Below are 13,860 nucleotides of genomic sequence, written 5' to 3' on the forward strand. Positions count from 1 at the left end.
TTTTTTCTGTTTGCTTAGGATTGCTTTGGCTATTTGGGCTTTTGTTTTTGATTGCATATGAATTTTAGAATAGTTTGTTTCTGTTTCTTTGAAAAATGACATTAGTAGTTTTCTAGAAATAGCATTGAATCTATAGATTGCTTTGGGCAGTGTGGCCATTTCAATAATGTTGATTCTTCCAATCCATGAGCATGGAATGTTCTCCATTTGTCTGTGTCATCTATAATTTCTTTCAGCAATATTTTGTTGTTCTTCTAGAGCTCTTTCACCTCCACAGTTAGATGTATTCCTAGGTATTTTATTTGTGTGTGTGTGGCTATTGTAAATGGGAGTGCATTCTTGATTTAGCTCTCAGCTTGTATTTTTTTGCTGTATATAAATGCTGCGGATTTTTGCACATTGATTTTGTATCCTGAAATTTCTCTGAAGCTTATCAGCTCAAGGACCCTTTTCACAGTCTTTAGGGTTTTCTAAGTTAGAGTCATATTGTCAATGAGAAGAGATCGTTGGATTTTTCCTTTTCCTATTTGTATGCCTTTTATTTCTTTCTCTTTCCTGCTTGCTTTGGATGGGACTTCCAGTACTATTAGGTTGGTGCAAAAGTAATTGCAGTTTTTGCCTTTAAAAGTAATGGCCGGGCATGGTGGCTCACGCCTGTAATCCCAGCACTTTGGGAGGTCGAGGCAGGTGGATCACGAGGTCAGGAGATGGAGATCATCCTGGCTAACATGGTGAAACCCCATCTCTACTAAAAATACAAAAATGGTGGTGGGCGCCTGTGGTCCCAGCTATTTGGGAGGCTGAGGCAGGAGAATGCCGTGAACCCGCGGGGGTGGAACTTGCAGTGAGCCGAGATCACGCCACTGCACTCCAGCCTGGGCGACAGAGCAAGACTCTGTCTCAAAAAAAAAAAAAAGTAATAGCAAAAATCACAATGACTTTTGCACCAACAATATATTGAATAGCAGTGGTAAGAGTAGGAATCCTTGTCTTGTTCCAGTTCTCAAGGGGACTGCCTCCAGCTTTTGCCTGTTCAGTACGATGTTGGCTGTGGGTTTGTCATACATGGTTCTGATTATTTTGAACTTTTTTTTCAACACAGAGTTTCTTGAGGGTTTTTATCATGAAAAGATGTTGGATTTTATTGAAGGCTTTTCACATATCTATTGAGATAAACGTAAGGTTTTTGTTTCTAATTCTTTTTTGTGATGAATCACACCTATTGATTTGCATATGTTGAACCAACCTTGCATCCAATAAATGAAACCTACATGATTGTAGTGAATTAACTTTTTGATGTGCTGCTGAATTTGGTTTACAGTATTTTGTTGGGGAATGTTGGCATTTGTTTTTCTTTTTCATTGTGTGTTTACCATATTTTGGTATCAGAGTGATACTGACTTCATAAAATGAGTTAGGGAGGAATCCCTCCCCTCAGTTTTTAGAATAGTTCAAGTAGAATTGGTACCAGCTCTTCTTTGTACATCTAGTAGAAGAATTCAGCTGTGAATTCCTTTGATTGGGGTCTTTTATTGCTTGGTGGGTTTTGTTTTATTATTACTGATTCAATTTTAGAACTTAAGATTGATCTATTCAGGGTTTCGATTTCTTCCTGACTTAATCATGGAGGCTGTATGTTTCCAGGGATTTATCCATTTCCTCTCAACTTCCTAGTTTATGTGCATAGAAGCGTTCAAAATACTCTCTGAGGATCTTTTTTATTTCTAGTGGATCAATTGTAATGTCACCTTTGTCGTTTCTGATTGTGTGTCTTTGGATTTTCTCTCTTTTTTTCTCTGTTAATCTAGCTGGTGGTCTATCTATGTTGCTTATCCTTCTAAAAACCAGCTTTTGGTTTTGTTGATTCTTCATAGGATTTTTGAGTCTCAATTTCATTCCATTCTGCTCTGATTTTGGTTATATCTTTTCTTCCGCTAGCTTTGGGATTAGTTTGCTCTTTTTTGTTTTTGTTTTTGTTTTTTGTTTTTTGGGTTTTTTTTTTGTTTTTGTTGTTATTATTGTTGTTCCACTAGTTGTGATGTTAGATTTTTAATTTGAGATCTGATTTCTTAAGGTGGGCATTTATCCAAACATAAAATAAAATAAAATAAGACTGTTGGTGTCCAAAAAAAAGAGGTTAGGAGACTATTGCAATAATCCAGGCAAGATATGATGGAAGCTTGGGCAAAAGTTGCAGCATTGAAAATAAATGGCAAAAGGTGGTATTTAGCTATTGTGTTGTTTGCTATAATGGTGATGTTGGTTAATTAGGCCAATTTCTGAAGGAAAGATGTGGGGTAAAAAAGTAAAAGTTATTGCACAAAACATTCTAAGAATTGATCAGATAGTGAGAAATTTTAGAATAAATTCTCAGAGAAGACAAAAATCCCAGAGAGAAAAAAACAGGATGCTTAAATTGCACAACATGAGGATACTGCTAGACTAATTGATATTGTGATGCACCTTCAGGGACAGAAAGCAAACACCAATGCCAGGGCCACCAAAGGGCCGGAATCTAATAGGATAACATACATAATAAGGTAGAACTCAGAAGAAAAGGAGCCTTATTATTGTAAAGATGGGCATGAAGTATATTCAATTCCTCTCATCCCTAGGAGATTAAGCAAAGCAAAGAGATGGAAGGAAGGAAGGTGGAAACATCTCAATCTCATTTGAAAGTTTGAAAAACAAAAATATATTTTTATTAAATGGATTAACTCATGATTCTGTTTACTCTATGAATATTAGTTTATGCTTTGGAGTTCTAGAATAAAATATCTTTCTCTAAGTTAGAATTCCAATGGAACCTTTCCCTATAAGAAAGAATCATTTATGGTGAGAAATGTAGCCATTCTAATGGGTGCAATTTTTATTTAACCTTGACTTATTTAAAATTTTAACAAATCATGTTTAAGATTGCATTGAAAAAATGTTTCATAATTTCTAAAATATTAGATGTAAAAATTTTGCAAGTTTTGAGACAACAATATGTAACAACTTTCTGATCTGAGTATACAATGTTCCACATAATTATTATTTTTAAATGTGGTAATTTATTCAAGAAATAATGTAAGATTTGCTTTAAAGTCAACTTTTAAAATTTATGCAAGGGGTAATATTTAAATTTCTAAATAAAATAGCTATATCTAACTTGGATCTCTTAATACTATTAAAGCTTCAGAGAGAAACCAGAGATCTTCATTCCTTCCAATGGAAAGGAATTGAAATACAAGGGCAGGCACAGTGGCTCATGCCTGTAATCCCAGCATATTGGGAGGGAAAGGCAGGAGAATCACTTGAGACCAGGATTTTGAGACCAGCCTGAGCAACATAGCAAGACCCTCACGTCTGCAAAAAATAAAAATAAAAAAACTTAGCTGGGCCTGTAGTCTGAGCTACGCAGGAAGTGGAGGTGAGAAGATTACCTGAATCCAGGAGTTCAAGGCTACGGTGAGCAGTGATTGCACCACTGTACTCCAGCCAGGGTGACAGAGTAAAACTGCCTCTAAAAAAAAATTTTAAATGAAAAATAAAAAAGGAATACATATCACATGATTACTTTCATTAAGTAATTGTCTTCTATTAGTAAAATATTCAGATTAATTAAATACTATTCTCATGATAAAGTGATTTTAGTTTCTGAGAATTCAAGTGCTATTTGTTATTATTTATCTAAGATGTATAAAATAAGAGATCTTTAATTACTGGTCCAGAAATCAGAAAGTATTTAAATATAGATCCTGTAACTTACAGTTAAACTGAAGCTATTCAGGAGTTAACAGAAATAAGCACACAAAACTGTGTAACTGGCTTTGATGTATGATTTCCTTTGAATTTCTTAAGAATATTCAAGGGATATCTTAGCATGTCAGAGAGCTCTTAAACGATTCTTGTTTAATCAATTGTGGTACCTTACATGAGAAAGCATGGAAGGCTAGAAGTAGTGGAAGCATACAGTGATATCAACTTAACCATGTATTTTCATGAATTAAATTTAATCACATAAAGGATTATAAGTTTGTAAGCCATTTGTCATCTGAAAATATTTCAGTGGCCACTATTAATTTCTGGCAACAGCTGTCTTAAAATATTTCCTTTGGAAAGAACAGGAAATACAGTTGAACAAAATCACGGATGTATAAAAGTATCAAAAATTATAAAATATGATGAAAAGTTCAGAAATTTTCATCTGGGACTTGGTCTGCAGCATCTTATATATGCCCCTTTCCCTGCACCATCCCCCAAAGCAGGAAGTTTGTCAGCAATTTTTCATTATCTTTTATTCTAGCCACCTCTTAGGTGCTCTTCAGGACTCCGCTCGAACCTCACATTCTCCATTCCCTGCATTTCTGACTAGGTGACATTTCCATATGTTTCCACACCACTGCCACTGACCCACTTAAAGCCACTTCATCTCTCTCCTGGACAGCTGTGTGACACTTCACTGAGGTCCTGGCTTCTAACTCAGTCTTAATACAACCTATTCTCCGCATTACAGCCAGGATGATCTTTCAAAAATGCTAATCTGAACATGTCAAGCCCCGGATTTAAAACCTCAATACACTTGCATATCTTCTAGGATAAAGTTCAAAATTCTTAATTTGGCCCACAACACTCTACAGTCACAGGGCCAATGGCTTTTCCAACCTCTGCGTCTGCCATTCCTTGTCCATTATGCCCCTAGGCATACTGGCCTTCCTCAATTCCTCCAAATCCCTAGCACATGCTTCTTGCTTTCTCAACTTCAAACACATTTTCCTTTCTGCAAACCCTTCCCTATACTTTATCCCAGGCAACTCTTACTCATCTTTCATGTTTAGCTTATACTTCGCATTTTCTCAGAAAAGCATTCACGATGCCCCAAGATAGATCACATTTTCATAGCACTCGGAATTCTCATGAATCTAACTACAATTTCATTCTCTGTCTTCCCTATTAGAATGTACTCTCCAGGAGGTGAGGAACTCTGCCATTTCCCCCTGTACCTGGCATGCAATTAGCACTCAATAAATGTTTGGTAAATAAATGGATAAATTAATGACCTGATAATAGTGGAATAGTTACCCTGCTACCACAATCCTGTCAACTCAGTACACCAGCAGTGTACTACTTAGGATGATGTCAGTTTCATCCTCAAGTAAGTTACATTCTGCCTTAAGAGATGGTTGTCACAGTTCCAGCATCACATGCAGAGGGGACAATGTCCAGAGGAAGAAAAGCAACTATTAGGGTATCATTTTTCCAACAGCAAAGATAACTTTTTCTAAAACTCATTATTAGAGTTTTTTTGTTATGTCTCATTGGCTAGTCCACCTAATTTCAAATCTGAATAACCATAGTTCATCAGTTAATTGTTCTTTCAAGTAGCAATGTTGTTCCATGAAAAAGCAATTAGCTCAGCTCTCAACTGATACAATCATATAAGTGCATTGCCTCCAGACAGTCATCACACTTCAGCAGCCAGGCAAAATACTTTATGCTTACTTCCCATTATGTCACAAGGAATATCAAAATGTTGTGCGCGTGAGGGTCAAGATTTAATAAAATCCATAATTTCTACTGCTTTCAGCAAGGGTGTTCTTAATGCGTTTGTGTGTGTGTGTGTGTGTGTGTGTGTGTGTGTGTGTAGTAAACGTGGGTGTGTGGGTGTATTACTTAAGTACATGTGCATGTGTATTACTTAAGTAAACATGTATGTGTGTGTGTGTGTGTGTGTGTTTACTTGTTTTTGCTGCATTTATGTGACACAGAAAAGAACTTAGCAAACTTTTGACTTACCAGAGTTAGTCCACAGCTACATTTTTTTAAGATAAAGTTCTATTGAAACACAGCTATGCCCATTTATTTACGTATTATCTAAAACGTTTTTGCTCTTCAAATGCAGAGTTTAGTAGTAGAGACAGAGGCTTTATGGCCTACAAAGCCTAAAACATTTCCTATCTGGACCTTTATGAGAAAAAGAATTGCAGACATCTGGCATAGAAAAGTAGAGGTAAAACTAGTACAGTTTAGTTGATTTGGGCTAAGAGACTAAAAGTTTTACTTATCATGTATTCTATAAATCAGATCAAATGCCAACTCAGTGAAGAGGGAAAATAATCTCTTATTGCTATAATTAAAATAATTGTGTCTTTGTGAACTCACTGAAGGCATCTTGGGGGCCCCTTAGACTTGAGAACCACACTTTAATAACAACTGGCCAGATTACAACATGCATTCTCCCAAAATGTGTTAATAATATAAATTAGTTTTACCTCATTCAGATAACGCAAAGATATTAGGATACTTTAACTCCATATACCCAGCTCACAACTGATATGTGATTGAGTAATGTAGATTCTCTCTATATTTATGCCCTATAAGATATTATTATTTTTATTTTAAGCAGTCTCTTCAAATATTGCTTTCTGCATCTCCAGACTTCTGCCAGGGATCTTTTGCCATCCACCTGAAAAACACTTTATGGTCTTTTGTTTTATCTGTGTCTGATGGTGATATATGCTTTCTCTTTTTATTTGTTTGAAAATATTTTTATTTCACTTGCAAGTCGGAAAGACATTTGTCTTGGTCCATTTTGTGTTTCTATGAAAGAATACTTGAGGCTAGGTGATTTCAGTTTAAAAGAGATTTATTTAGCTCACGTTTTGCAGGCTGGGAAGCCTAGGAGCATGGCTCTGGGCTTTGGCACTGCATCACAACATAGTGGAGAAGGTCAAAGGGAAAGTGAACACGTTCAAAGAGAAAGAAGCCTTAGGGGTGTCCTGGCTTTATAACAACCCACACTCAGGGGAAACCAGTCCATTCCTGCAAGAACCAATGTGGTATCTCATGAACAAGAACTCACTCAGTGACTCAAGCAGCAAGATATTCATGAGGCATCTGCCCCCATAACCCAAACACCGTCCACTAGGCCAAACCTGCCAACACCACCCTACTGGGGATGAAATTTTAACATGAGCTTTGGTGAGGACAAACAGACCGTATTCAAAGCACAACAATATCTTGCCAGTTAAGGAATGATATCTTCAATATACAGAAAGAAAATAAAATGTAATTCCCTAGATGGCATTCTATTGCTGGTTTTCTAACATGGTTTCTAATGAGAAGTTAACTGTCAGTCTTCTTATTGTTACTTCTTTGAATGTGAGCTGGAATGTTACTTCTTTGTCATTGACTTTTAGTCATGTTTCTGTTCCCAAGTGTCATCTTCCTTATGTTTATCATTCTTGGCTTCATGGGATGTTTGTACCTGTGACTTGATGTCTATGTCGGTTTTGGGAAACTTAATTCTTCTGTGAAATTTGCTTTTGTCTTATTCTTTCTCCCCTGCTACTTCTGAGACTCCAATTATAATAGCCCTGTTCACAGTGTCCTCTACGTCTCTTATGTACTTATTTGTATTTTGCATCCTAGTTTTTACTGTATTTATTTGTATATATTTCTGACTTATCATCACTAATTTCCTCTTCAACTATGTCTAATCTCATTTAAACCATCATATTAAATTCTTAATTATAGGGACTGCCCTTTTCTCCCTCTATAATTTCCATTGGCTCTTTTATAAATATTTCAAGTTCCTTCCAAAATTATTAGCCTTGTCTTCTTATTTTCTTGAACATATTGAATCATAGTTTGAATTCTGTATCTGATAACTCTAAGTTTTTTATGGCTTCTATTGTCTGTTGCTCTCTTTATCTTGCGGCCCTATAGCTTCATGTTCCTGGTGATTTCTGACTAGTATTGGACATTACATAATTACAGAACTATAATAATGTTTTCTACTTCAATATGGAATTGGTCGTTATTTCTGGAAGGCTGCTATAGGTACTAAACATCTCAAAATTTCACAACCCAATCAAGGATTGAGATCATTTGAAAATGGTTCTCCTTCCTTTTCAGGGCTGGTCAATTATCAGGTCACCTTTCCTTTAGTTTGTAGCACTTCCGGGTCCAATCCCAAAGTCTAGGATATTGCGACTTTTGATGATATCAGCAGCTAACTCGAGGATGAAAGTAACACCAGATGTGATTGTGTTGACTTATTGGACCAAGATCCAGGTGAAGAAGGGAACCAAGAGTTCAGCATAACTTTTAAAACTTTCTAATGCTTTAAGTAACTTTTGAAACTCTTGTCAAGCTTTTAAAATCATGTTGGTTGGGGGATTTTGCACCAAGTTACCTAGTCGAGATTCCTGGAAGTAAATTCTGAACCAGTTCATCTTTGTCATAGCCCATTCTGTATATCACAATTATTTTTCTCACTTTATAAATATTTTGCCTTAGAGTATCACATAATTTATATCCTATATTTTGCCATATTAATTTTTATTTGTGGCTTTCATTAACAATTGCAAAGGCTTCTTAATTTTTCCATCTGCAAGTGGTATTTTCATGCTCGAGGAAGAAAGTCTTTACCAATGAACTTCTATGTCTCCGGCACACCCTGATCTTCATTAAACAGAGCTACACAACAGCAACACTGCAAACAAAACAGTTTGTAAAAGCCATCCCAACAAGTAATACACTTTTCAGGATAAAAGTTTTTTGTTTTCTTTTTTCTGGGTGGCACAATAGTTAACTGTGATCTGTCTTTGGACTGCATGCTGACTTCAGTTTCAATGTGGAAAATAAAACACATACCCATTTCCAACCGGGCATCATTTCTCGAACACTATAATGATTCTTGCTAATCATTTTTAAAAACTTTCTTGGCTTCTTAGCTGCATCATTTATGGATTACATGTGTAAATCAAATCTACCAAAGCCATGACTTCATCGTGTTTTATTCAGAGATGGGCTCTAAAAAAGGTACATGGTGGTCAAAACTGATGGATATTTGTGAGTTATAGAGAGTGATTTAAGCAAATTACATGCCAGATACTGATCCAGAAAAAGACAGCCCACTGCTGAAGAATAGTGACTCTAACTGAAATATTAAAAGACTGCAGGAACAAATTATTTAAACAACATCTGCTTATATATGGTACCTAAAATTGTAACCAGGAATAAATTATTTATTAATATTGTCTAATATCATGAGTGTACAGATGTTGAAGTCAACCATATTCATGGAAATAAGTGTGAAAGCGAAATTAGTTTTCTTACTATCTACTATACCATCTTTAACTTGTGCCCAAAGTTTCAATTTAAAATTTTAGAAATAATGTCAAATATATTTTTGATGTTACACATAATAGATGAGAGTAATCAATGCTATTAATTAATATAATGATAGAATATAATTGAGGTCTATAATATTGAATAGATATTAATAATATTAATATTAAATAATTGGTTAGTATAATTATCAAGTGTATGTTTGATTATATATTTATTTTTAAAGATGTACATAAGTTTGTGTTTTGTTTTTGTTTTTATTATACTTTAAGTTCTGGGATACATGTGCAGAATGTGCAGGTTTGTTACATAGGTATACATGTGCCATGGTGGTTTGCTGCACCCATCAACCCATCATCTACGTTAGGTATTTCTCCTAATGCTCTCCCTCCCTTTGCCCCCAACTCCCCAACAGACCCCAATGTGTGATGTTTCCCTCCCTGTGCCCACATGTTCTCATTGTTCAACTCCCACTTAGGAGTGAGAACATGTGGTGTTTGGTTTTCTGTTCCTGTGTTGGTTTGCTGAGAATGATGCTTTCCAACTTGATCCATGTCCCTGCAAATAAATGAACTCATTCTTTTTTATGGCTGCATAGTATTCCATGGTGTATATGTGCCACATTTTCTTTATCCTGTCTAACATTGATGGGCATTTGGGTTGGTTCCAAGTCTTTGTTATTGTGAATAGTGCTGCAATAAACATATGTATGCAAGTGTCTTCATAGCAGAATGATTTATAATCCTTTGGGTATATACCCAGTAATGGGATTGCTGGGCCAAATGGTATTTCTGGTTCTAGATTCTTGAGGAATCACCACTCTGTCTTCCACAATGGTTGAACTAATTTACATTCCCACCAACAGTGTAAAAGCGTTCCTATTTCTCCACATCCTCTCCAGCATCGTTGTTTCCTAACATTTTAATGATCACCATTCTAACTGGCATGAGATGATATCTCATTTTAATTTGCATTTCTCTAATGACCAGTGATGATGAGCTGTTTTTCATATGTGTGTTGGCCACATAAATGTCTTCTTTTGAAAAGTGTCTGTTCATATGCTATGCTCACTACTTGATGGGATTAGTTGTTCTTTTCTTGTAAATTTGTTTAAGTTCCTTGTAGATTCTGGATATTTGCCGTTTGTCAGATGAATAGATTGCAAAAATTTTCTCCCATTCTGTAGGTTGCCTATTCACTGATGATAGTTTGTTTTGCTGTGCAGAAGCTCTCTAATTTAATTACATCCCATTTGTCAATTTTGGCTTTTGTTGCAGTTGCTTTTGGTGTTTCAGTCATGAAGTCTTTGCCCATTCCTAGGACCTGAATGGTATTGCCTATGTTTTCCTCTAGGGTTTTTACAGATTTAGGTCTTACATTTAAATATTTAATCCATCTTGAGTTAATTTTTGTATAAGGTGTAAGGAAGGGGTCTTATTTCAGTTTTCTGCATATGGCTAGCCAGTTTTCCAAACACCATTTATTAAATTAGGGAATCCTTTCCCCATTGCTTGTTTTTTGTCAGGTTTGTTGAAGATCAGATTGTGGTAGATGTGTGGAGTTATTTCTGAGGCCTCTGTTCTGTTCCATTGGTCTACATATCTGTTTTGGTACCAGTACCATGCTGTTTTGGCTACTGCAGCCTTTGTAGTATAGTTTGAAGTCAGGTAGCGTGATGCCTCCAGCTTTGTTCTTTTTGCTTAGTATTGTCTTGAGAATATGGGCTCTTTTTTGGTTCCATATGAATTTTAAAGTAGTTTTTTCTAATTTTGTGAAGGAAGTCAGTGGTAGCTTGATGAAGATAGCATTGAATCTGCAAATTACTTTGGGCATTATGGCCATTTTCACGATATTAATTCTTCCTATCCATGACCATGGAATGTTTTTCCATTTGTTTATGTCCTCTCTTATTTCCTTGAGTGATGGTTTGTAATTCCCCTAGAAGAGGTCCTTCACATCCCTTGTAAGTTGTATTCCTAGGTATTTTATTCTCTTTGTAGCAATTGTGAATGGGAACTTTCTCATGATTTGCCTTTGTTTGTCTATTATTGATATATAGGAATGCTTGTGATTTTTGCACATTGATTTTGTATCCTGAGACTTTGCTGAAGTTGTTTATCAGCTTAAGAAGTTTTGGGCTGAGACAATGGGGTTTTCTAAATATACAATCATGTCATCTGCAAACAGATAATTTGATTTCCTCTCTTCCTATTTGAATAACCTTTATTTATTTCTCTTACCTGATTGCCCTGGCCATAACTTCCAATACTATGTTGCATAGGAGTAGTGAGAGAGGGCATTCTTTTCTTGTGATGGTTTTCAAAGGGAATGCTTCCAGTTTTTGCCCATTCAGTATGACATTGACTGTGGGTTTGTCATAAATAGCTCTTATTATTTTGAGATACGTTTCATCAATACCTAGTTTATTGAGAGTTTTTAGCATGAAGGCGGTGTTGAATTTTATTGAAAGCATTTTCTGCATCTATTGAGATAATCATGTGGTTTTTGTCTTTGTTTCTGTTTATGTGATGGATTATGTTTTTGATTTGCATATGTTGAACGAGCCTTGCATCCCACAGATGAAGCCAACTTGATCATGGTGGATAAGCTTTTTAATGTGCTACTGGATTCGTTTTGCTAGTATTTTATTGAGGATTTTCACATTGATGTTCATCAGCATATTGACCTGAAATTTCCTTTTTTGTTGTGTTTCTGCCAGGTTTTTCTTTCAGGATGATGCTCGCCACATAAAAATGAGTTAGGGAGGAGTCCCTCTTTTTTTATTATTGGGAATAGTTTCAGAAGGAATTGTGCCAGCTCCTCTTTGTACCTCTGGTATAATTTGGCTGTGAATCTGTCTACTCCTGGGCTTTTATTGGTTGCTAGGCTACTAATTACTGCCTCAATTTCAGAACTTGTTATTGGTCTATTTAGGGATTTGACTACTTCTTGGTTTAATCTTGGGAAAGTGTATGTGTCCAGGAATTTATCCATTTCTTCTAGATTTTCTAGTTTATTTGCATAGAGGTGTTTCTAGTATTCTCTGATGGTAGTTTGTATTTCTGTGGGATCAGTGGTGATCTCCCCTTTATCATTTTTAAGGTATCTATTTGATTCCTCCCTCTTTATTCTTTATTAGTCTGGCTAGCAGTCTACCTATTTTGCCAATCTTTTCAAAAAACCAGCCCCTGAATTCATTGAATTTTTGAAGGGTTTTTCATGTCTCTATCTCCTTCAATTCTGTTTTGATCTTAGTTATTTCTTGTTTTCTGCTAGTTTTTGAATTTGGTTGCTCTTGCATTTCTAGTTCTTTTAATTTTGATGTTAGAATGTCGATTTTAGATCTCTCCCGCTTTCTCCTGTGGGCATTTAGTGCTATAAATTTCCCTGTAAACACTGCTTTAACTGTGTCCCAGAGATTCTGATATGTTGTGTCTTTGTTTTCATTAATTTCAAAGAACTTACTTATTTCTGCCTTAATTTTTTTATTTACCCAGTAGTCACTCAGGAGCAGATTTTTGAGTTTCCATGTAGTTGTGTGGTTTTGAGTGAGTTTCTTAATATTGAGTTCTCATTTGATTGTGCTGTGGTCTGAGAGACTGTTTGTTATGATTTCCATTCTTTTGCATTTGCTGAGGAGAGTTTTACTTCCAATTATGTGGTCAATTATAGAATAAGTGTGATGTGGTGCTGAAAATAATGCATATTCTGTTGATTTTGGGTGGAGAGTTCTTTATATGTCTAGTAGGTTCACTAGGTCCAGGGCTGAGTTCAAGTCCTGAATAGCCTTGTTAATTTTCTGTCTCTTTGATCTGTCTAATATTGACAGTGGGGTGTTAAAGTCTCCCACTGTTATGGAGTGGGAGACTAAGTCTCTTTGTAGGTCTCTAAGAACTTGCTTTACAAATCTGGGTGCTCCTGTATTAGGTGCATATATATTTAGGATAGTTAGCTTTTCTTGTTGCATTGATCCCTTTATCATTATATAATGACCTTCTTTGTCTTTTTTGATTTTTGTTGGTTTAAAGTCTGTTTTATCAGAGACTAGGATTGCAACCCCTGCGTTTTTTGTTTTGTTTTCCATTTGCTTGGTTAATCTTCCTCCATCCCTTTTTTTGAGCCTATGTGTGTCTTTGCAGATGAGATGGGTCTCCTGCATACAGTACACCAATGGGTCTTGACTCTTTATCCAATTTGCTAGTCTGTGCTTTTAACTGGGGCATTTAACCCATTTACATTTAAGGTTAATTTTATTATGTGTGAATTTAATCCTGTCATTATGATGCTAGCTGGTTATTTTGCCCATTAGTTGATGCAGCTTCTTCATAGTGTCGATGGTCTTTACATTTTGGTTTGCTTTTGCTGTGGTTGGTACCAGTTTTTCCTTTCCATATTTACTGCTTCCTTCAGGAGTTCTTATAAGGCAGGCCTGCTGTGACAAAATCCCTCATTATTTGCTTGAGTGTAAAGGATTTTATTTCTCCTTCATTTATGAAGCTTAGTTTGGCTGGATATGAAATTCTGGGTTGAAAATTCTTTTCTTTAATAATGCTGAATATCGGCCCCCACTTTCTTCTGGCTTGTAGGGTTTCTGCTGAGAGATCTGCTGTTAGTCTGATGGGCCTCCCTTTCTTCGTAACCTGGCCTCTTTCTTGGTTGCTCTTAACATTTTTTCCTTCATTTCAACCTTCATGAATCTGATGATTATGTGTCTTGAGGTTGCTCTTCGCAAGGAGTATCTTT

At 35.9% G+C, this 13,860-nt stretch overlaps 1 protein-coding gene across 2 annotated transcripts in view; it reads left to right on the forward strand.

The window, feature by feature from the left end:
- Window positions 1–13,860, forward strand: part of XIRP2 (xin actin binding repeat containing 2) — a 622,353-nt gene that overhangs the window by 440,960 nt on the left and 167,533 nt on the right. The gene's annotated exons all lie outside the window — the stretch shown is intronic.

This window comes from Macaca fascicularis, chromosome 12 (genome assembly GCF_037993035.2).
Source record: "Macaca fascicularis isolate 582-1 chromosome 12, T2T-MFA8v1.1".
Taxonomy (NCBI): domain Eukaryota; kingdom Metazoa; phylum Chordata; class Mammalia; order Primates; family Cercopithecidae; genus Macaca; species Macaca fascicularis.